The sequence below is a fragment of the Acipenser ruthenus genome, chromosome 11 (assembly GCF_902713425.1).
Source record: "Acipenser ruthenus chromosome 11, fAciRut3.2 maternal haplotype, whole genome shotgun sequence".
In the NCBI taxonomy this organism is placed as follows: Eukaryota; Metazoa; Chordata; class Actinopteri; order Acipenseriformes; family Acipenseridae; genus Acipenser; species Acipenser ruthenus.
Window position 1 is genome coordinate 12,345,029 of NC_081199.1, and position 19,422 is coordinate 12,364,450.

General features: G+C 41.3%; 4 non-coding genes across 4 annotated transcripts; 2 read left to right on the top strand and 2 right to left on the bottom strand.

The window, feature by feature from the left end:
* Positions 1 to 13,762: 13,762 nt before the first annotated feature.
* Positions 13,763 to 13,834, top strand: trnaq-cug (transfer RNA glutamine (anticodon CUG)). Its single transcript has one exon. It is a non-coding gene; the product is annotated as a tRNA-Gln (tRNA).
* A 291-nt stretch (positions 13,835 to 14,125) lies between these two features.
* Positions 14,126 to 14,199, top strand: trnat-agu (transfer RNA threonine (anticodon AGU)). Its single transcript has one exon. It is a non-coding gene; the product is annotated as a tRNA-Thr (tRNA).
* A 168-nt stretch (positions 14,200 to 14,367) lies between these two features.
* On the bottom strand, positions 14,368 to 14,449 carry trnas-gcu (transfer RNA serine (anticodon GCU)). The gene has a single exon. It is a non-coding gene; the product is annotated as a tRNA-Ser (tRNA).
* Positions 14,450 to 19,132: 4,683 nt separating this feature from the next.
* Positions 19,133 to 19,217, bottom strand: trnal-uaa (transfer RNA leucine (anticodon UAA)). Its single transcript has one exon. It is a non-coding gene; the product is annotated as a tRNA-Leu (tRNA).
* Between the last annotated feature and the right edge of the window lie 205 nt (positions 19,218 to 19,422).

Genomic DNA, 19,422 nt, shown 5'->3' on the forward strand with positions numbered 1-19,422 from the left:
ATCTGAGTTTGCAGGAGGTCGTCTTCGGAAGCTAATGCTCTGAATCTCTGCGTTTGGAATCAAGAAAGAGAATCGATTCTATTCAGATGGCCGAGAATGTGTTGAGCTCTGAAAATGAACTGATGAGTAACAGATAAACAGGTAATCCTTCTGAATATTCTCATTATATGGTGGGAGAATGAACAATCTTGTTAAAGATTTAGACTGTAGGTGAATTATGCGAGTGGAGAAGAATGGATTTTGAGCCCAGGAAGACCCCCAAAAGGAGTGCGGCTTCAGCTAATGGACACATTTTGCGCAATGACGAGGAGTGATCGGTTATAGGAATAATGCTGAATTTGTTGGGCCATGGAGCAGAAAACCAATTTTCCCTTGTAGTATCCTCCAAAGCCAAGAGAGGGAGCTGCATCTTTGAACGGTTGAATGTCTTTGTGCAGCAGGAGACAGTTGTTGTAAAAGAAAGTACTGCCATTCCTTTCTTTTAGTAGGAGCTCCCACAGGCGGAGTTCCTTGCAAAAAAAAGGAACCAAACCATGAGTATGACATCATTGAGGGAATCGACAGAAAGGATCAAATAGAGAGAAGGTAGGAAATAAAAGCTCTGCCTCGAGGATTTATCCTCATTGCGTACAAATTGCAAAGCATATGACATGGTTTATTTAAATTTCCAGAAAGCTTTCGACAAAATCCCACATAAAAGATTAATTTCTCAAACTGAACGCAGTAGGGATTCGAGGAAATGCATGCACGTGGATTAGGGAGTAGTTAACATGTAGAAAACAGAAGGCCTCCAGAGTATGCAGTATTGCGGCCCTAACTGATATTCAAAGAAATGGGAACGGTTTTGAAAGTGTTTGAATAAACTGCCGATAAGCTGAAAGAAAAAAAAGCATCTCACAGAGAAGAGACCACTATGGGGTCGTGCTGGACACCCATGGCGGCCAGGGAGGTCACTGCAGGGGCCTGCTGAATGCCTGCAGTGAGGGGAGGGTAACCTAAAAGGTTACATTTGGAAGACCGCGGAGGTAAGGAATAGAAGGGGGCTGTGGGGCCCCGTTGAAGCTCGCAGCTGGTAGAAAACTATTTGACAGAGAAGGGAGCACTATGGGGGCCTGCTGGGCGCCCATAGTGGCCAGCGAGGTCACTGCAGTGATGGGGGGTGGGGAACGCGGGAGCAGCCGCTCCCAACTGTAATTACTGATTAGAGGAGACATCAAAATGGAGCGAGGTAACCAGTGGTGTACTACAGGGATCAGTATTAGGTCCTCTGCTATTCCTAATCTACATAATGATTTAGATTATGGCATAGTAAGCAGACTTGTTAAATTTGCACACAACACAAATAGGTGGAGTGGCAAACACTGTTGCAGCAGTGAAGGTCATTCAAAATGATCTAGACAGCATTCAGAACTGGGCAAGCACATGGCAAATGACATTAGTATGTGTATTCAATGAGATCACCATGATCTTCAATACTAGGTTCTTGTCCATCTTCTGTATCATTTCTACTGTAAACATTGCCTCTGATTTGCATCGGATTGTCCTAAATATCTACTGGACGATCATCTCACTAATCCCATATATACAGTGCCTATAGAAAGTCTACACCCCTTTGAACTTTTTTCACATTTTGTTGTGTCAGTGCCTCAGAGTTTCATGCATTTAAATGATGATTTTTTTCCACTTATCTACACACCATACTCCACACTGTTAAGGGGAAAAAAGTTTTTATTGAATATATATATATATATATATATATATATATATATATATATATATATATATATATATATATATATATATATATTAAAAATGCAAAACTGAAAGATCATAATTGGATAATTCTCCACCCCCCAGAGTTAATACTTGGTGGAAGCACCTTTGGCAGCAATTACAGCTGTGAGTCTGTTGGGATAGGTCTCTACCAACTTTGCACACCTAGATTTGGCAATATTTGACCATTCTTCTTTACAAAACTGTTCAAGCTCTGTCAAGTTCCTTGGGGAGCGTTGATGGACATCAGTCTTCAAGTCATGCCACAAATTTTCGATTGGATTTAGGTCGGGTCTGTGACTGGGCCACTCAAGGACATTCACCTTTTTGTTCCTTAGCCACTCCAGTGTAGCTTTGGCTGTGTGCTTTGGGTCATTGTCATGTTGAAAGGTGGAGTTCCATCCCAGTTTCAGCTTTCTTGCAGAGGGCAGCAGGTTTTCCTCAAGGACTTCTCTGCACTTTGCTCCATTCATTTTCCCTTCTATCCTGACAAGTGCCCCAGTCCCTGCCGATGAGAAACATCCCCATAACACGATGCTGCCACCACCACGCTTCACAGTATGGATGGTGCTCTTTGGGTGATGTGCTGTGTTGGGTTTGCGCCAAACATAACGCTTTGCATTTAGGCCAAAAAGTTAACTTTTAGTTTCATCAGACCACAAAACTTTTGCCACATGGCTACAGAATCTCCTGAGTGTTTTTTTGTGCATACTTTAAACGGGATTCAAGGTGGGCTTTCTTGAGTAATGGCTTCCTCCTTGCCACCCTACCATACAGGCCAGATTTGTGGAGTGCTTGGGATATTGTTGTCACATGCACACTTTGACCAGTCTTAGCCATAAAAGCCTGTAGCTCTTGCAAAGTTGCCAGTGGCCTCTTGGTAGCCTCTCTGATCAGTCTCCTTCTTGCTCTGTCATCCAGTTTGGAGGGACGGCCTGATCTAGGCACGGTTTTGGTGGTGCCATGTTATTATTATGATTATTTATTTCTTAGCAGACGCCCTTATCCAGGGCGACTTACAATTGTTACAAGATATCACATTATTTTTACATACAATTACCCATTTATACAGTTGGGTTGTTACTGGTTTTTAATCGGTAAAGTACCTTGCTTAAGGGTACAGCAGCAGTGTCCCCCACCTCGGATTGAACCCATAACCCTCCAGTCAAGCGTCCAGAGCCCTAACCACTACTCCACACTGCTGTCCTACATACACCTTCCACTTCTTAATAATCGTCTTGACAGTGCTCCAAGGGATATTCAAGGCCTTTGATATTTTTTATACCCATCGCCTGTTCTGTTCCTTTCAATAACTTTGTCCCGGAGTTCTTTTGAAAGTGCCTTGGTGCTCATGGTTGAGTCTTTGCTTTGAAATGCACTACCCAGCAGAGGGAACCTAAAGGAACTGCTGAATTTATCCTCAAATCATGTGAATCACTACAATTTAACACAGGTGGAGGCCACTTAAGTTGGTGTGTGATTTTGAAGGTGATTAGTTACACTTAAGCTAATTTAGGACTGCTTTCACAAGGGGGGAGGACACTTATCCAACCAAGCTATTTCAATTTTTATTTTTTAATTAATTTTCTACAAATGTCTAGAATATTTTTTTCTCTTCAAAGTTGTGGGGTAGGATGTGTAGATAAATGAAAAAGAAACTATTTTAATGCATTTTTAATTCTAGGCTATAAGGCAACATAAGGTGAAAATTTTGAAAGGGGTATAGACTTTCTACAGGCACTATATATATATATATATATATATATATATATATATATATATATATATATATATATATATATATTATAGAAAAGTATCACAAAGCACTGTACAGTACTTGGCAGAAAAAAAACAACAAACCCCAATACATTTGTATAGCATGTCACAAATACAACTGCCAAGGCAGACCATTTAAATAACAGAATACACATAATACAAAAGCAGCAATTTTAAAGTTACATTAAAACCAACTAAGATAAGAAAACCATTTTATAAAAGTGCAATTTTAGTCTTGACTTGAAAACTGTAACGGTCCCAGCTTCCCTGACAAATGAAGGCAGAGCATTCCATAATTTAGGAGCTCTACAAGAAAAAGCCCTACCTCCCGTGTTGCTTTTGTTGACCCTAGGAATAACCAGCAGCCCCTGCATCCTGTGATCTCAGAGTGTGGTTTGGAAGATACAGGGTCAGTAACTCCTGCAAATAACTAGGTGCTAATCTATTCAGGGCCTTGTAAGTTAACAGCAAAATCTTAAAATCAATTCTATACTGCACAGGGAGCCAATGTAGAGGCCAAAACAGGGGTAATATGTTCACTTTTTCTGGTTTTAGTCAGAATTCTAGCGGCTGTATTCTGAACAAGCTGCAAGTGGGATACCACACGTTTTAGGACACCAGAAAAAAAGTGCATTACAATAATCAATTCTAGATGAAACAAAGGCATGCATTAGTCTCTCGGCATCAGATATGGAAATAATTGATCTAAGTTTGGCTATATTTCTCAAATGGTAAAAAGATACTTTAATAACTTCTCTAATATGAGTCTCAAATGAGAGATCAGGATCAGCGATGACCCCCAAACTCTTCATTTCTAGTTTAAGTTTTGATGAGAGACCGCAATGGTCGAGCTCATGTAATCCCACATTTCCTTTTAGTTGGTTCTGTGATCCCACTAGCATAACCTCTGTTTTACCTGAATTCAACATTAGAAAATTCTGTGACATCCAATGTTTGATATACTGTATCAATATACTGTTATCATTTCAATGTATTCCATTTGCATTGGATCTTTAGATCTGTTAACTGACTTGTGTTCTACTGAATATTTGCACTTGTCTTGATCTCACGAACAATCAATTCCTGTAATTTCTGGCTGGTGGAAATCATCTGTATTACTAAACTGATTTAATTTGAATTTCTTTCATTATCCATTGTATCTACCAATCTGTTCATAAAATCATGTTCTACTAAATATTTACATTTGCCTTTAACTCCTGAACCATCAATTCCCAGCAAAGTAACAGGAATTTGTTTGTGAATATCAACACCCTGCAGTGAGCAGACATCTAGATTTGCAAACAGCACAGTCAGTTGTGGTACAGACAGCTGCTGCAAACTCAATTCTCCCTCCCTCTCTCAGACTGTGTATGCTGAGGGAAGCCTCAAGACCACAGTCAAGCAGTTCCCTTCGTAAAAGACAAACAGGCTGCAGAACACTCTGGACTAAGAGATGCATTTTCTAATTCAACTGCTTCTGCTTACAATGTGTAAGAATGAGCTTCATTGTGGTCATCTAGTTAAATGTATAAAATGAACTATTTATTATTTTAATAAGATTAATACTGTTTCTTGTATCTTGAATTGATTATGCTTCTCATATGTAATGTATATTTCTCCAGCTAAAATGGTTAAAGGTCATTTAGTGTATATTATGACATTTATTTCTCACAATTATCAGTGTATTTATTTAAAAATGGTAAATGTGTGCATTGATGATACTGTTTTCCATGCTTATACTAGGTATTTACTGCATTTACAATGCTTTTACTATGTTTTACTACACTTTGCTCTGCTTTTATCCTGGAATACTGCACTGCTCTTTTTGAAGGGGTTTGCTGATGTCATGAAACCCCTGATTTTCTGTGTGTCTTCAGCTGGCTGCTGCCTGGGGAAGCTCAATCAGACATCTGGACTGAAGACAGTGGAGGGATCACCAGCCCAGATCCACTGCAGCAATATAGCTGCCGGTGATACAGTGTTCTGGTACAGACAGTATCCCAGTACAGCTCCACACATGATCGTCGGTGAACACCAGAAGGATGAAGAAGGACACTTTACATTAGTAGTAGAGAAAGCAAAGGGCTCCTGTGTTCTTGAGATCGCAGGTGTTGAACTGAAGGATGCCGCTGTGTATTACTGTGCGGTGCAGGCACAGTGAGAAAGGAAGCTGCTCTACCTGTACAATATCTCACAGCACACAGATACTGTCTTGATCTCATGAACAATCAATTCCTATCAAATGTGTCATTTCTGGCTGGTGGAATCCTCTTGAGTTTTCTGATCTCCTGAAGGACAATAACTGTATTACTAAACTGATTTATTTTGAATTTATTTCATTATCCATTGTATCTGCAAATCTGTTCATAAAATCATGTTCTACTAAATATGTACACTTGTTCTTAAGTCCTGAACCAGCAATTCCCAACAAAGTAAGAGGAATTTGTTTCTGAATATTTACACCAGCGTCGGCCTTAGGGCAAGGCAAGTGAGGCGTCTGCCTATGACCCCCACCATTGAGGGGGCCCCACACTGAACCGGACTGCCGTGAGATTTAATGTGTTCATTACATGCGTACAAAATGCTCAGGGGTGCAAATCTGGGGTACCTCATATAGCACCAGCAACATTAAATACACTCTTTTTAAGTACATGTTTGTTTACGAATGATTTATTCTAAGAAAAAATTAAAATAACATTACAGGCTGCTATGAGTCTTGCCATGGATGAGAGATGTGGCAGAATTTCCTTTTTACAAAATATTACAAATATGGGTGTGATAGATAGGGGTACAATTTGTTAAAAATATTTACTGTAACACCAAACAATAAAAACTCATTGAAGAGGTGTGGGAGGGGGGAGGGATAATTTAGCACCAACAGGCTCTCTGGTGCTAAACTTTTAAAACACCTAAGCACCAATTTTCTAAAGGATTTGCACCCCTGACGCTGTAGGGTGTGTGAACTATGCATCAGACGGAGCACAAGGAGATTAAGTGACTTGCTCAGGGTAGCAGTGTGGAGTAGTGGTTAGGGCTCTGGACTCTTGACCGGAGAGTTGTGGGTTCAATCCCCAGTGGGGGACACTGCTGTTGTACCCTTGAGCAAGGTACTTTACCTAGATTGCTCCAGTAAAAACCCAACTGTATAAATGGGTAATTGTATGTAAAATAATGTGATATCTGTATAATGTGAAATAATGTATAATGTGATATCTTGTAACAATTGTAAGTCGCCCTGGATAAGGGCGTCTGCTAAGAAATAAATAATAATAATAATAATAATAGTAGCTAAGGTGTGATTTGAACTGGGGAAGTCCTGGTTACATGCCCTTTTCTTTAACCACTGGACCACACAGCCTCCTATGTCACATTGGGGCTCCTATTGTTTTAGATTCGTTTTCTTTTATGTCAATGTTTTGATCATTAATGATTTTTTTTTTTGGTTTGCATTTGTTATTGGGACAGTCGTTTGCAAACAAACCAGACACAAATACAGAGGTATACAGATTACATGGTGAGGAAATCGTTTGTGCATCACCGTGTGCATTCTGGTATGCAGCTCCCTTTAAAAGACTGTCTCTCTTTCTGATGCATTTGTTTTTCAAAAGTAATTCCACAAAAGTGTAATATAAAAAAACAGTTGTAAAGCATATCAGCAGCTGGTGGTAGTAATCCGCCTGCTTTTGCTTCCACTGGTGTGACCTCTAACTGTCTGACAAGCCTTCAATGTGACATCATACACAGCTGAGAGCACTGTGTCCTCAGAGCGCTTCCTATCCTCACGCATTGGGGAGGGCTGTCACAGATCCTCTGGTATTGTCACGGTTGAGAATGGCTCTCATCACTTTACTGCTCTTTACACTTCTATTAGGTAAGTCTGATGACCAAGCGAGACATTAAATGAAGATACTTATAAAGCTTCTTGTTTAATTGCGTACCTTCAACACGAATGGCTTTACAGAGTAAATTACTTCAAATGTCATTTTTTAAAATCTAAAATAAATAATAATTGCCCGTTCTGATTTATAGAAGGGCAGTCAGTGTTGGAAAGGCATAGCTTGAAGATTACACTTTAGACTTTTTTTCTTTATTTTATTTCTACAGAAGGGAGTTTTGGAAACACAATTACTCCAATATCCGGTGTGGAAAATGTAAAACAAGGAGATAATGTGACCCTCCAGTGCAACTACACGGGTGCTGTAAACAATTTGCAGTGGTACCGCCAGTATCCCGGACAGGCTTTGGAGTACCTGCTGATGAGCTTTGAAACGGGTGGTGGATCTAAAGCAAACGAGGAAGAAAACCGAATCTCAGCAGAGCTTGATAAAGACAATAATCGCGTGTTTCTGAAACTGATAGACACGGAAGTGACTGACGCAGCCGTGTACTACTGCGCCCTGAGTCCCACAGTGACAGAAACCCATCCTGCACTGTACAAAAACTACCTGACACTGAAACACAAGCTGCTCTTCACAAACTGATATATTTTACCAGGAGGTGGCGCTGTTTTGCCATGAAACAAACTTGTTCATAAAGTTAAGGTGGTGCGCTCTGAATTTCCAATGCGCTGAATGAGACTTCCCTCTTCTACAACAGAAACCAAAGGGCAGAAGAGTCTTTGAATCAATTGCCAGGACCGTTCTGGATTATTGCATCATTGCCATTGCAATGGTAGTGCCAGACTGACACCTACGCCAAGAAATGCAAAAACATTTAAGAATCAAACTTAAATCTTATGCAAAATATTTTGAATAGTTTGAGAATATAGATGCGCAAAAAACACAAATGTTACTATAATGAATAGCACATTGTAATGCATTAAGGCATCTTTCATTTGGTTTGTTATTATTATTATTATTATAGTCAAGTCCCACCCACTCTTTGCAAAGGGGGGGGGGCAGTACATGTATTTGTCCCCCACTTTCACGACCCCAACAATACTTATAAACGGTTTTATGATTCAAAATATTTAGACAAAATATGGGTAGCTTGTTTTGTTGGGACTGGAACACACCAGATTGTCCACCCCTCTTTATTTTACACAATGATCTGGTCCTGTGAGCGTGATACGCAGCATTGCTTGCACGCATGTCATTGCTTAGTCGATGCGTACAATAATGGTGTTACGGGTTTAAGTTTAGAAATGGATATTCAATTTTTTTTAGCAAGCCACCTGCAAAAAAAAAAAAAAAAAAAAAAAAAAAATAGAGTGGAAGAACTAGATGGTAGCAGTGAAAAATTGCCAGAAGTTAGTAAGGTAGAAATTTTTTGTCAATAAAATATAACGGAAGCCGCAAAAATGATGCAAGAATTGACAACCGAAGAGGAGACTTTTCCCTCAACAAAGAACAACTAGTACGTTTGCTGCTAGTTTCACCAGCATCTTCAGCCCAGGCAGAACGCAGTTTCAGCATGACACAAAGCAGACTGATCTCTGTAGCAGTTCGTAACACACACCAAGACATTCTGGATGACATCAATCTGCCTGAACTGTAAAAGGAATTCTGTTCCAGATCAGACATAAGAAAAAACCTATTTGGAAAATATTAGGTGAAAGACCTTATTCCTTCATAAATATATTTGTGTCGAAATGTTTATTTTTCCTTCTAAATGACATTGTTATTAAATCACTCTAATTTGTCAAGTAACAATGATATTAAACATAGCGTTTCTAAAGAAGATTAGTTTATAGTTCAAATACACATTAAAACATTTCTTATCACTATTACCTTTTCAATGGTCGCCATCTGTGTTTATAAGAATGTGTCGTGACGTCATGCCTTATCTTCCTAAATTGTCACATGTTTTGTCCACCCTCCTTACAGTAGAGATCGGTACCCTTGCTTGCCTGTTGATGATGTGTAAACACTTTTCATTCTGCTTCTTCAACAGTATTTAATTACATCACATTGCTTTATGTCCACAGGTGAAACATTTGGAAATGCCATCTTCCCCCTGAACCCCACAGTGATGAGACTCTGTACAGCTCAATGAGACTGCACCCTGTACTCCACAGTGATGAGACTCTGTACAGCTCAATGAGACTGCACCCTGAACCCCACAGTGATGAGACTCTGTACAGCTCAATGAGACTGCGCCCTGAACCCCACAGTGATGAGACTCTGTACAGCTCAATGAGACTGCGCCCTGAACCCCACAGTGATGAGACTCTGTACAGCTCAATGAGACTGCACCCTGAACCCCACAGTGATGAGACTCTGTACAGCTCAATGAGACTGCACCCTGAACCCCACAGTGATGAGACTCTGTACAGCTCAATGAGACTGCGCCCTAAACCCCACAGTGATGAGACTCTGTACAGCTCAATGAGACTGCACCCTGAACCCCACAGTGATGAGACTCTGTACAGCTCAATGAGACTGCACCCTGAACCCCACAGTGATGAGACTGTACAGCTCAATGAGACTGCGCCCTGAACCCCACAGTGATGAAACTCTGTACAGCTCAATGAGACTGCACCCTGAACCCCACAGTGATGAGACTCTGTACAGCTCAATGAGACTGCACCCTGTACTCCACAGTGATGAGACTCTGTACAGCTCAATGAGACTGCACCCTGTACTCCACAGTGATGAGACTCTGTACAGCTCAATGAGACTGCGCCCTGAACCCCACAGTGATGAGACTCTGTACAGCTCAATGAGACTGCACCCTGTACTCCACAGTGATGAGACTCTGTACAGCTCAATGAGACTGCACCCTGTACTCCACAGTGATGAGACTCTGTACAGCTCAATGAGACTGCACCCTGAACCCCACAGTGATGAGACTCTGTACAGCTCAATGAGACTGCGCCCTGAACCCCACAGTGACGAGACTCTGTACAGCTCAATGAGACTGCGCCCTGAACCCCACAGTGATGAGACTCTGTACAGCTCAATGAGACTGCGCCCTGAACCCCACAGTGATGAGACTCTGTACAGCTCAATAAGACTGCGCCCTGAACCCCACAGTGATGAGACTCTGTACAGCTCAATGAGACTGCACCCTGTACTCCACAGTGATGAGACTCTGTACAGCTCAATGAGACTGCGCCCTGAACCCCACAGTGATGAGACTCTGTACAGCTCAATGAGACTGCACCCTGTACTCCACAGTGATGAGACTCTGTACAGCTCAATGAGACTGCACCCTGAACCCCACAGTGATGAGACTCTGTACAGCTCAATGAGACTGCGCCCTGAACCCCACAGTGACGAGACTCTGTACAGCTCAATGAGACTGCGCCCTGAACCCCACAGTGATGAGACTCTGTACAGCTCAATAAGACTGCGCCCTGAACCCCACAGTGATGAGACTCTGTACAGCTCAATGCACAAACTACCAATGACTGCACTGCGTCTTTCACTTTACACTTCCTTGTATTGAGTTTACATTTTTTTTGTTTGATTAGGTCATTTTTCCTAAACTCTCTATGATTTAAATAATACAAAACTTCTTCGTAATAACATGATAATAGCTACAACAACAATATAGTTTAAAAATACTTTATTTACACTATATATCATATGTTTAACAATCACCGTAAACTGCAAGGCAACATGAAGGCAACAAATGTGTTCCTCTTGTTACCATCGATAAAAGTTGCCCGTGTGACCAGACCTTTCGTCAAATCATCAAAGTTCTGTCAAATGTTAGGCCCTTAGAACTCAGCAATATATCTCTGTACCCGACACGGTGATGCAGGTTTAGCAAAACACTGTGCAAAAACTGACAACCTACTGCTTATCAACAATTTGCATGCAGGATTCACTGTATCCAAGTCTGAGATTATTATCGGAGAAGCATTTCTCCATTCTCTCCATACTCTCCATACCATGCTGTGTACAGTCTTAGAAAAGAAAGACACCTGAAAGGCACTCTATAGAGAACAATATGGTTTCTTTAGGCTCTGAAACTTAGGAATTATTGGTTTATTATAAATCACAAAAAATAGCAAACTGCTTAGGATCTGCTGTAAACACAAATGAGTGTTTCAAATTATTTTGTGGTGTTCAGGGTACGACAAGTGCAATCAGGATGACATGTCTGTAATTCAAAAGGTGTGTAAGTACACTTATAGGTGTGCAACGCTTCAGTGGAGGAGTCCCTAGCATTCTCCAGTGTACTGACAACTGAGAGCCCTAAGGCGGACAGATGGTCCAGTTCAGGGGCCAGACCCACAGTTGGAGTCTGCCCGGTTCTGGGTGCTAGAGGCTGCCTTGAGCCTGGCTGAGGAGATCCATGGGTTGTCTCTGTCTTGGCAAAGAGATCGACTTGGGCTTCCCCGAAACGTTCCCAAATGCGCTGCACCACCTGAGGGTGCAGTTGCTATTCTGGCGGGTGAGGACCCTCCCTGGAGAGGAGGTCCGCTGCCCAGTTCTCCATTCCCGGGAGATGGATAGCCTGGAGGGAAAGTAAGTGTCTCTGTGCCCAGATCAACAGTCGAAAGGCTGTGTGTTGTAACCCCGGGGTCTGTTCTGGAGAACAGGAAGGAAATGTTGAAGCGCTAGGTGGACCGCTCCCAGCTCCCGCGCATTTATGTGCAAGGGATGTCCAGTGACCCGACCAGGGTCCGCGGACTCCTCTGCCTGCCCAGATTGACGCCCAACGAGTTGGATGCACCTGTCATCACCAATTGACGGTTTTGTATCACTCCCATACTTACGCCTTCGCTCAGGTGAGAGGCTTGCCTCCACCAGCGTAGAGCTTCCCAGCATAGTCGAGACACGGTCAGCCGACGGTGTCTGTCACACTTGGGGTGTAGCCGAAAGGCACTGAACCACACTTGGATCGGGTGCATGTGGCGTAACCCCAGTTGGGTGGCTGATGAGGCCACAGCCATTAGACCCAATAGTTTTGAACACAACACCAATTGTACTGTGAACCCTTGTTGAACAGGGCCAGACAGTTGCGAATGGCAGCTACGTCCAACAGGTAGGCTCACATCATAAGGGAATCCAGCCAGAGACCCAAGTAGACCGTACTTTGCATCTGTATTAATTGGCTCTAGCATCGTTGAGGGTGAGACCATGTGGGAGAGGGTGTATGGAACATCTAAGCACCGAGGCATGGAACATCTAACCACCAAAGCATGGAACATGTAAGCACCAAGGCATGGAACATCTAAGCACCAAGGCATGGAACATCTAAGCACCGAGGGCGCTGAGCACAGAGATGTGTAGTCAACATAACCCAGGGTAGCACATAGCATACACCGGGCTGGAAATACAGGCTCGAGGGCTGCAGTAGGCAATCAAGAGAGCAGTACAGGGAATATACATGTTGTTTTATTGCTGGGGTGCGGTGGTGTCCTTATAAGGGTTAAATGGAGGAATTTGTATTTGAAAGTGTATTTTCACTTGTAAAGATGCAACATGTTTAATTGTTACTCTTCATTAATCAGAATGTAAATATGTCTATTTCTTGGCTGTGGCCCGCACCCTTTATATTATTACAGAGTCTGTGCACATTGATTCGCAACCCCTTTAGGCATTATCTTCTTTTCAGTCTGCAGAAAAGGATTTTACAATTGCTCCTTATAAGTCAAAGGACAGCTATGGTTTAACCACCCCCCTCTACTCAATCACACAGTTAACACAATAAGTACCTACTAAAAAGAGATAGGGAATTATCCTATGCAGCCTCTCATTCAGTGCTCCAGTGTTGTGACGCGCAGCAAATAGGTAGGTGCGTTCAAGTGCCTGTAACTCAGAAACGGAAAGGGCTAGGCACGCAATCCACATACTAAACGAAAGAGGAGGCTCCGCGATTTCCCCTGATATCTAACATGCCCAGGTGTCATGTTCCTAGAATAAACTACAGCATCCAGAATACAGTGGTGCCTTCACTTGCTAGGAGACAGCTGAGCGCATTGGGCGTCTTAACCATTTTGCATAGCATAAACAACACATTATGCCAAAAAATGGCTAGAAGTAAAGGAAAGCAAAATAAAGTGTTCCTATACACATTTTTATTCATTCATTTACTCCACTTGTTAGTTATATGCCGTTTTATTGCTGGGGTCCGGTCGTGTCCTTATGATGGTTAAATGGAGGAATTTGTATTTGAAAGTGTATTTTCAATTGTAAAGAAGCAACGTGTTTAATTGTTAAGCAAATGTTTCTTATTTTAAATTAGCAATACCGGTTATTAAAACAGTTTCTAAATCTACATGCCTTTACAGCCATTCCTCTCTCGGTTGCTCTGCAGTGGTTCCATGGTGTAATGGTGAGCACTCTGGACTCTGAATCCAGCGATCTGAGTTCAAATCTCGGTGGGACCTGTATTTAACCATAAGTTTTGATCATGTGAACTACCAAATGTCATATGTCTGGACCACAAGGGTACAATCGGTCATATAAAATACAATGCAGATTCCGGTATCTGAGGTCGAAAATGGTTTAATAACAAGTAATGTGTATTGTCAAGTGTTTCAGATTAATTTCAGAAAAGTCGCGCGCTTAATTTTACAGTCGTGCATTGTAGTAGAGGACGACAGTCAAGCCAATGATGTCCCTGATAGGTTTCATTTCACAGGTCTCTGACACATTTTTTCTTGCGTGTCCTGCTGTAGGGCGCCGTGGCTTAGATGGTTAAAGCGCCTGTCTAGTAAACAGGAGATCCTGGGTTCAAATCCCAGCGGTGCCTTTGGTTATACTTTTTTTCAGCAAAGTTTAGGCTGTGTTTGTGTTATATTGTGTTACTGTTGGGGAGCATCTCCAACACAGACCAATACTGTCCTATAGTCGCAGGATAAACACTTTTGCCAAAAGAAAAGAGAACGAGAAACAGTAATAAAATATAAAACAAAAGCTGCGACGAGGATGGGATTCGAACCCACGCGTGCAGAACACAATAGATTAGCCGTCCATCGCCTTAACCACTCGGCCACCTCGTCCCCGATAACCAGCTGCTCAAACTAAAGAGGATGAAACACTCACTATTTGTTCACAGCGTGGGTGTAGAAGCCGCCTAATCTGTCCTAAGGAGCACACTTTATTATGGCAGTTTATTATGATTCATTGCCTGTCATTGTGTTGCAGGTGTGCATTTACACTTTATTATTTGTTTATTTTGTGTTTATATACATGTGTGCTTGTTTTTGTTATTTAAATCAGGTTATGATTTTGTATTTTCACTGCACAATTTATGATTGATTGTGTGTTTTTCTTTTGTTTATTTTCACTCATTTTGAATCACGGCACTTGCCTGGACTGCCTCTCCACCTAATTGACAATTAATGTGTCGCATTTGAAGCGCATTCCGCACGGGGTCTTATTATTTTTAATTAACTAAACGGTTTTAAGAGACGGACAGATTGAGAGAGCAGAGAGAGCTGCAGGGACAGAGATGTGGGAACGCGCAGCTGTAGAGAAACATAGACACAGAGACGTGAATACAGAGGAGAGAAATGCGAGGAGACAGAAACGAAACGAAAGTAAACCAGAAAGTAATAAAGAACTAAAGGAACAAAGACGGGCCCACACCTGATGGAGCTGACCAAGGGAATTGTACAGCATGTCGCTGCCGCTGAGAGACCCAACTATGGAAGCAACTGAGAGGGAGAGCGTTTACGCTGTTCAAGGCGGATTGGGTATTTAGAGGGGAAGATGCGATTATACCTCCCCCCTCGTTAAGTGTGCAATCCTTTGCTGCTGCTGTGTGTGCTTGCTGCATCGCCCTGCTTTCAACAATTTGGATTGCTTAGCCGAAGTTCTTTTATTTTGTTTTACTTTCTTAGAGAAACGTCTCCAGTGACGGCCCTCCCTATCCAGAGCTGTTGTAGCCTACTCGAGTCTCAGATAATGCTACCGTGGAACACCGAGAAGACGGCTTTGGGACTTTTTATTGTTATAAACTTTTCTTATTGATTGCTGCTGTTAGACAATTACATTACCTTTGTTGCTGTAACCATTTCCAACGTTACTGATATTGATATATAGCTGGTTATTGCTGTAGCCGAACCTATATTTAAGTTGTGATAGCTACTGCTGTTATGGATATAGCTATTTGTCCATTGTTGTCGCTATTGCTGTAGCTAAATCTATATTTGAATTGTGATAATCATTGTGAATACTGCTGCTATTGATCCAACTGGATAATGGTTAGCACTCTGGACTCTGAATCCAACTATCCGAGTTCAAATCTCTGTGGGACCTTTTGTTTATTTTCTTTGTCTTACAAAAACAAACTTGAAAATCAGGCTTTGATTTTAAGTGACCAATGTTGTAGACTCCCACTGCTAGCTTTAAAAGCATTGACTGGTGGGACTCGGTTTCACAACCTTCCAATGAACCCCTCGGTGCTTGAGTAGAAATACAGTGCGCTATCGATTGCATCACAGAGCCTCTCGAGGGCAGTAAGCAAACGTACCTACCAGCAAACTAAGCGCGGCATGGTCCGGAATAATCTGAAAGGGAGAACTACTTCTAGTTCTTGAACAATTAGAAATGGACCACAGCAATTCATTTAATTATGCGGAAGTTTATTATGATTCATTGTCTGTCACTGCTCAGGGCTTGGGGGCTGTTCCGTTTTCGATGCTTCAGCGTTGATAGCAAAGGAATTCCTGGCCAGCCGTGCAAACTTCTACAGCAGCGCCCCTGGTGGGTCTAGTGGTTAGGATTCGGCGCTCTCACCGCGGCGGCCCGGTCAGGGAAGTTACTTTAATTCCCATAAGTATTCTGATTAAAACCACTCTATTACTCTTCATTAATCAGATGTAGATATGTCTATTTCTTGGCTGTGGCCCGACTGCATTCAATTAAAAGCGCACCTTTTATATCATTACAGAGTCTGTGCACATTGATTCGCATCCCCTTTTGGCATTATCTTCTCTTCAGTCTCTAGAAAAGGCGGGGAGAATGCCTTTGTAAGAATTGGCTTTTTCTAGTGATCCACTTTTATTTTTTTTCAAACATATATCTATAATCGTTTGTGTGATTTATTTTAATTGCAAATATATATCCTACCTGCTATTACAGTTTTGTCACAGGATTCATTAGTTTATCTCTCAGTTTTACATAAAGACTGCCCCTGTTCTCAGGGTTCTGGGCCGCTTTGCTTTTTCATATAATGCCCCAAATTCTGGGCCGCTCTGGTTTTCCGAATTCAGCCCAGTTTTTGGGCTATTCTGCTCAGCTGACAGCGGAGTGTCTAAGTCATGCATGCTCAGTTTACCATAAAAAAGTGCATGAGAACTGGATTGTGAATTCATTTAAGAGTAACCCTTAGTACATGAATAAAAGTTAATGTGTTTTTTTTACTCTCCCGAGGAAACAATTTTTTTGTGAAGAAATACAAATCAAATGTAAATGTTTCTTTATTACAATGAAGAAACTACATTACACTGAAATAGATACATGAAAATTCATTAACAGTCGTTTTCCTTTTTATTAAAGGTTAATATTAACACTAGAACCGCAGCGGGATTAATGAGATTTAAAATGTAAACAAATCTGCGTACTGTCAATGCAATGCGGTTGTCCGTTTGTAGTAGGGTGTGGGAAGACACAAGACAGACACAAAGTTCAAATATGAAACGCCGGCACATGCGGTGTTTTGTTACAGTTCGGGACACTCTACCAACAATGGTATTGTGCTCAGTCTTCATACAACACACAGGTGTGTAATCCAAAAGAACAATAAGTAAAAAGTCAAAAGGAAAACAAAACACTTTAAGGAAAAACTACAAAATAAAGTGTGCGGGTTTTTACCGTGGCTCGTTGCTCCCTCTAGCGGTGTGAGCCCCGAGGAAGAGGCACTGCTCTGCACCCTCTCGCACACTGTGGGACGGCTCAGTCCCGCTAAACTCATTCACTAAAACAGTATCCCAATAAATAAACCTGTGTGCCTTGCTTGCACCCCGGGTCTGTAAGCCTCGCGCTGAAGTGCCACTCCGTCTCTCCGAGTCGCTGCTCCAGAGCCTCCGATTGTTCAGGATTCGGCCGTGAAGTCACGCTCCACTATGTTTCCTGTATGAGCCAGAGAGGATACAACACAGCGCCTTTTTATCAATTCATTCACCCCGTGTAGTCCCACCCCCCAGCCAATGACAGAACGTCAGCAGATTTCCTCACAGCTGTCCCGTCATAACACATTGCCTGACAGCGTGGGAATACACAGAGAATACAACCCCCCTACAGGCTCCCGCATGCACATGACGGTCAGTCCAAATCCCTCCCCTCTCACACCGTTTTAAAAAAATAAAAATAAAAGCAAGCAAGAAAGAAACAGGACAACCGCATTTGAGAAGGAACATGGTATTCCAAAAAAGGACAACTCATTTTCTTATGTAATGTCTATCATTATATAGTCATGCGCAGGGGTTTATCAGACCCCAAAATGAATAGAATGGTGGGGTTCAATATATTTTATTCACCTATCACACACAAAAACAAAACAATAAAGGCCTATATCAGCTCTTTCACTTATGGGTTTTAAGAGACCAGTGACCTTCAACAACAACATAAATACTATTTTATTTTTTAAAATAGTCCTTATCTATTCCTAAAAGTTTAAACTGTAGACTATAGATAATGTTTAAACATTTGGAGTATGCAAATATAATGTCTAAATTCCAATTCAGATTGCAAGTGCCTGAATTGGAATTTAGTCATTATAACTGTCGCGCCCCCAAAATAAATATAGCCAGACTACGCCACATTATGTTTAAAGAAAATAAGGAATTCTGTTCTATTATAATTACCTTCTACTTTCATTGACACAGGTTCGAATTATCAACAAAGGGGGACAGCAACTAGCCCACATCAAAGAACACAGACAAGAAGCAATGTGCAATTCTTTATTAAAACAGGCAATATTCAAAAGGTGGCATTAGTATAGCACACCTCGTCACTAACAAGTCAAAGTAGCACAGTAAAATAATGTGCATGACCAGTCCTTATTCAATATTACACTTGCCCTGGCTGGATTGTCGGTAAGGGACGTGGTTCCAATCTCCTGCCATCCCAAATTTCAAAACTGCTCAATTATCCCTTTCCCCAACAGGGGGTGCCACTCCACCACCGAGTCCAAGCCAACAGACTAATAACACTGAGCCTTCCCCAGAGTCAATTGAATGGAGAAAGAAACGTTTCAATCTGCAACAGAGCAGGGCCTCCACTCTCGATCTAAAATAGGATATTGCACACGACACAGGTTTCCTGATAAAAATAAAGCAAAGGATCAGTGCACTTCAAGACATTTCAATTAATCTGCTAATTTATACAACAAATTAAAATAGTACAATAAAACCAGAGAGATTACTATTAAGCAAATTACTGATTAAAATTAAATCACAAACACATAAGTAGTAATATTACTATAGCTTATGTCAAAAGTCTAATTTATGACCCTTTTGACCTTTTTTTGACCTTATAGGTATGAATTTATGAATATATAATGAGGGGGCGGAGATTTTATATAGGCATATGGAATATTGGTATTGATATATATATATATATATATATATATATATATATATATATATATATATATATATAACAGACCCTTTGTATTTAACAAGTGCTTATAAACATTAAATATTTATAAATGTAAAAGAGTATGAAAATAAAATAATTACTGTTGGTAGGATTCGAACCCACGCTGACAATTGAGTCAAAAGGATCCTAAGTCCTTCGCCTTAACCACTCGGCCACAACAGTTTTTCTTAAAACATTAATAAATAAAAAATAAGTATTAAGCTTACCGGGGGTTTCAGAGAATCAAGGTGGTATGGTGTTTGAGCAAAAGGTTGAACAGATGGAGACTACGATGGGTTTTTGTTTTTTAAAGGGGCAAGTCTGGGCATGTTTTTCAGACCTCATAAAAAGGAGGAAAATATTTGGTCAGTTTATTAGAGTGTTACAC